This window comes from Echinops telfairi, unplaced genomic scaffold (assembly GCF_000313985.2).
Source record: "Echinops telfairi isolate 266 unplaced genomic scaffold, ASM31398v2 ScPeMD7_443;HRSCAF=831, whole genome shotgun sequence".
In the NCBI taxonomy this organism is placed as follows: Eukaryota; Metazoa; Chordata; class Mammalia; order Afrosoricida; family Tenrecidae; genus Echinops; species Echinops telfairi.
Genome location: NW_022104341.1, coordinates 70,515,923 through 70,520,765, shown reverse-complemented (window position 1 = coordinate 70,520,765; position 4,843 = coordinate 70,515,923).

The following is a 4,843-nucleotide window of genomic DNA, read 5'->3' as shown; positions in this document are numbered from 1 at the left end:
GCGCTTCGGTTTGTTTTCTGCACTTTTATTTCACGAGGTCCTTAAAAAAAAAACACAGAGGGAGAAGGACCTCCTTCCTTGGCTCAGATGGGACTCTGAAAGCACGGCCCCTTCCTTAAGCTGCCTAAGACGTAGGATAATTAAGGCCACATTTCCCCCCACCCCCTAAAAAAAAAAAATCCGAAAAGTTACCCTTCAACCAGAGAAGCCGGGAGCCCCTAGCGTTCAGAAACGCCAAATGGTCACAAAAGAAAAAAGAAATATTTTCGCCTGGACTTTGTGTTAGGCACAAGTTGGGGCTGTTCAGCTGAAAGGCGACTTCTTCCCTGAAAGAATGCGGGGTGTTCACGTCTTTGTGTGGACCAACGTTTTTCTGGAACTGGATGCACCTGAAAAATTCAAGGAAAACTCACGGTGATGCTGGGGGGAGGGGAGGAGGTGAAGTTTTCTTTTCCTTGCTTCATTTTGTTTTATTTTTAAGATTTAACACCCATTTAAGACTTAGGACTGTGCAAAAGTCTGCGGCTTAAACAACCAAGCTCAACTGCCATCAGCCCATGTGGACTCATAGCGACCCCAAAGTACAGGGTTGAACTGCCCCTGAGAGTTTCCGAGACTGACTCTCTATGAGACGAGATAGTAAGCTGAAAAAGAAGGCACCCACTGGGGAGCTAAACCAAAATTATCATACTCGTTGCCATCGAGTGGATGTGGACTCATAGCGACCTTACAGAACTGCCCCTGACGGTTTCTGAGGGTAACTCTAGGGGACTAAGAAGCCCCGCAGTTCTCCGACAGAGCGCCCAGTGGGTTCCCATCTCTGGCTCTGTGGTTAGCAGCTCAGTGGGCAGCCACTGTGCCACCAGACCCTTGACCCTGAATCCTGCCTGTGGCTGTGAGACTCTGAGTGAGTTACTCAATGCTTCCTCTGCCCTCCCCATGCACACAGGGGGGTCGTATTTACTTACTACCAAATAAGTAAATGCGAAGAATTAATGAGTTCACTTCACGCAAATGCCTAGCACCGTGCCTGGTGCACAAAACCAGTTGCCATCCTCACTGGACAGATTCCACGTTACTCTCGGCGCTTTATTGTACCCATCACAGCCGGTACTCCGCTCTGGGAGTACCCATCACAGCCGGACTCCGTGTGACAATGAGCAAAAACAGTCAGCTGCAGAGGGTGTCGGCTCCACAGACTCTTGGGTGCCTAGCTCAGAATTTGCTGAATTTAACTCAGAATTCGGGACTGGTTAAAGGAGAGCCACCACATCCCAGGCAAGTTTGGAGCTGCGGTCTCCAGGGGACACTGATAGAAAATGCTCCATTAGGATCACCCAAAAACCAATCTCAGTGCCGACTCATAGAGACCATATAGGACAGGATAGAAGTACCTCTGAGTCTCTGAGCCTGTAACTCTTCAAGCCGGGTCTTTGTCTCTCGGACTCTGGTGGTTTCCAACCACTGACCTTGCGGTTAACCCAATGTCACCACATGCCTCCTCAATTAAACCAAGGGGGTTTGTTTGTTTGGTTGTTTTTAAGTCCCTAAGGAAACAAAAACACTTAGCTCAAATGTTAAAGGGCAAAGACAATGCAAGGCCAGATTGACTCTCCAAAAGTTCTACCCTGTCCTAGAAGGTTGCTATGAGTTGGAATTGACCCATGACAGTGAATCAAGGCCCTCCGGGATCCAGACCTTCGTCCCTCTCCACCCAGCTCTTTGTAATGACTTGAATTCAGTCACTTCACTTATCTTTGAGATCTCAGTCTCACAGGAGGTGTGTCAGCTTTCCGGAAAGTACATACAGTACATACAGCCTACCCTGGTCCTTTCCTCCTTTGAGCTCAAAAGACCCCCCACCCGGCGGGTGCCGTTCATCCCCAGGGGATGCCCCGTTCGACTGCTTTCTTTCGCAGTGGTTCTCACTTGTCTCAGTTGTCTGTGATTGTCAGCTCTGTGAGTGCACTGACTTGACTTTCATGCCTCAAGACATTCGGTGACAGCCAATGGCCAAGAAACAAAGGTGATCCAAGGGAATTTTCTTCTGTCCAGTAAAGCTGGCCATGAGTCCGAACAGACGAGATTGCAATGGTTTTTAGGTGAATTTTATCATTCCCTTCCTTTCCATTTCTGCCTGCTTTATTTATCTGGAAAGTGGCTTTCATTAATTTAAGAACACATATAGTTAAAAACGAAGACGTTTACTGTCGTTAAATGGCACTTTCACCTAGCGAGTATGTTAACTCCACTCTGCCGATGTCTTTAAAGCTCACTGGATAAGATTGATCACTTTAGCCCACACTCCTGAATACTACTTTATGTTGGCTCTGTTTGTGGGTGTCAGGATTCGTTTCAACTCCTTATTACAGAGGATGAAAACCTGTTGTTCCCAAAGCAAAAGAGGAAAGAGGTGGATGTTTAAATACGAGTTTGAGATTTCAATTGGCAAGATTCTGTGAGCTCCCATCTCACAACTAAAAGACCATACTGTTAATTGATGCGCGTGATTGTCTGCAAACAAGTATGAGGGTCAATCTTCAAGGGACTCGAGGGCTAGAGAGACTCATTAAAACGGAATTGAACAAGTTAGAAGTATAGTGTCATATCACTCTACAGATAGTAATAAAACTGTCTAAACAGATACATAAAATTGATCCAATTGAAGCACACGCTGCTTTAGACCCTGAAATTAAACAATCTCACCAGCATGTAAAATGCCACGGAACAGACTTGACAGATTTAGAATGGTTTCATTTCAAAGTCGTTAAGCAATTAAAATCTGGCCAATACAGCCTAACAAATCCCACACATTCAAATGCTATCCAGGTCACTAAACTAGTCTATAAAAAACGTAACATCAGCAGGGATGAATGCCTTTTTAGAGATTAACTTCTGATGTGTGGCAACAAGAGCACATCGCTCTTAAATAACTGATGTCTCCCACGAGACTTCAACGGCATTCACTGCTAAGATCTCTTGTTACCACATAATTTTATTTCTCTCTCCTTTTAACCCCGAACATTAAATAATTAATCATTTATGTATATTTTGAAAAGGTGTGAATTGGCTCCGACAGTATTTAAGGGAAAAGTAGCTAGTCCCTTTACATAAAACTGTATAATCCAAAGGTCAGAGGCCCAAATTACCAAGGCATTGTAACTCACTTAAGAAAGTCAAGGTTTAGGGAAGAAGTACACATTTATCGATGTTCTTCCATGCAAGCTGCAGTGCATCTCTGGCTTTTTCTTGCCACTATCATTGTTGGATTAAATATCTTGAATATTCCCACAAGACTGAACAGAGGCCACCACAGTAAGGCTCCTGAGCAAAGCCGAAGGAACAGAGGATTGGAGGCCAGGACATTTTGGATCTACTATTTGACCTGAGGCAAGCTGAGTAACCTCTCTGAACCTCAGTTTCCTCAACTTTAAAATGGGACTTAAAAAAAAAAGATAAAACCCTCGGTACATAATAAGCCATCGATAAATGTTAACTGGGTGATCATTAATATTTCAACTGCACATTTTATTTCTACAACACATGACGAATTGAAATACACGTACCAACTCTGGGCGTGGCCTGTTATTCATCCTTCCCTGTTAGCACCTTTGGCTTCTCTAGCACCTCTTTTCTTGACTGCCCAATTTCTTGAGGTTTCTGAATACAGTATGTAAAACCTGCTTTGGTTCTTAAGAATCTAATTTAGTAAAGAGGGAACGGATTACAAGGAACTATATGTGACCTCCTCCCTGGGGGACGGACAACAGAAAAGTGGGTGAAGGGAGACATCGGACAGGGCAAGATATGGCAAAATAACAATTTATAAACTATCAAGGGCTCATGAGGGAGGGGGAGCAGGGAGGGAGGGGGAAAATGAGGACCTAATGCCGGGGGTTTAAGTGGAGAGAATAAGTTTTGAGAATAATGAGGGCAATGAATGTACAAATGCGGTTTACACAATTGATGTGTGTATGGATTGTAATAAGAGTTGTATGAGCCCCTAATAAAATGATTTTTAAAAAAATAAAATAAAATAAAAAAATAAGCTGGAGCAACCATAAAAAAATCTAATTTAGTTTCATAATAGTTCTCTCAAGATGGTTTGTGAAACTCAGAGAAAGAGACATTTGCTTAAAATAATGAACCTGTACAAGTCAGAGTGCTTTCATTTTAAAATACACGTTCCTATCTATTATTTCAATCTCTCTGCTCAATGAGGTTGCTATCATTAGTCCCATTTTACAGAAGAGAAAAACTGAGGCAAGCCCATTTAACTGGTTTTCCCCTGAGGTAAAATGGAAATGAGTATACCTTAGCTCATAAATGTAAAGTAGAGCCCCTTACAGTTTATAAAACGTGCATTCACTGATCTTGGGTCTTATTTTTCTCCACAATCCGTGAAGGAACTACCTGAGAGATGATTATCCTAGTTGTAGAAATAGAAAATAGAATCTTAGAAAGGCAGGAGATTCTTTGAAGGTAAGTGGTCACGATCCTTGAAGCACCACCATCACACACTGGTCTCTTCTTTTTTAGACCAAGATTCAGTTCCTAACACTACACGCTCTCGCCACCAAAGGTGCTCAGAAATTTCTCCTTTAAAATAGTGGCTTCTTGGAGTAGTTTGTGAGTTAGCGGACTCCATGGCAGTGAGCTTGGTTTTCTGGTTGGTGGCACAATGGTTAAGTGCGCTGCCGCGCCCAACACAGGTGGCGGGTTTAAACCCATCAGTGGTTCAAAGGAGGCATGTCTTGGGGATCTTCCACTCTGAAGATGGACCCCCTGGAAACCCTGTAGGCCGTTGGATGGCACACGGCATTAACAACGACCAAATAGTTTA